Raw genomic sequence first — 226 nt, 5'->3', positions numbered from 1 at the left:
GTGGTACTAATGACATGTGGCCCAGAAGATGTTGGACATTTGAAGGCCTTTGTTTGTCTATGACCCCCCACCATTCATACCCTCTGCACTCCTCCACTGGGAGGTAATACAGATTACTGCAAATCCTCTCATGTTGATGACTGGGTTCTTTCTTGTAAATAGTTTCTATGAAGTTGCCGTTAAATTGCTCTGCCATCATTATTGTATGAGGTATTATTGGTGGGGT

This window comes from Salvelinus namaycush, unplaced genomic scaffold (genome assembly GCF_016432855.1).
Source record: "Salvelinus namaycush isolate Seneca unplaced genomic scaffold, SaNama_1.0 Scaffold721, whole genome shotgun sequence".
NCBI lineage: Eukaryota > Metazoa > Chordata > Actinopteri > Salmoniformes > Salmonidae > Salvelinus > Salvelinus namaycush.
The sequence above is the reverse complement of the archived record's forward strand: the minus strand, read 5'-3'. Positions refer to the sequence as shown.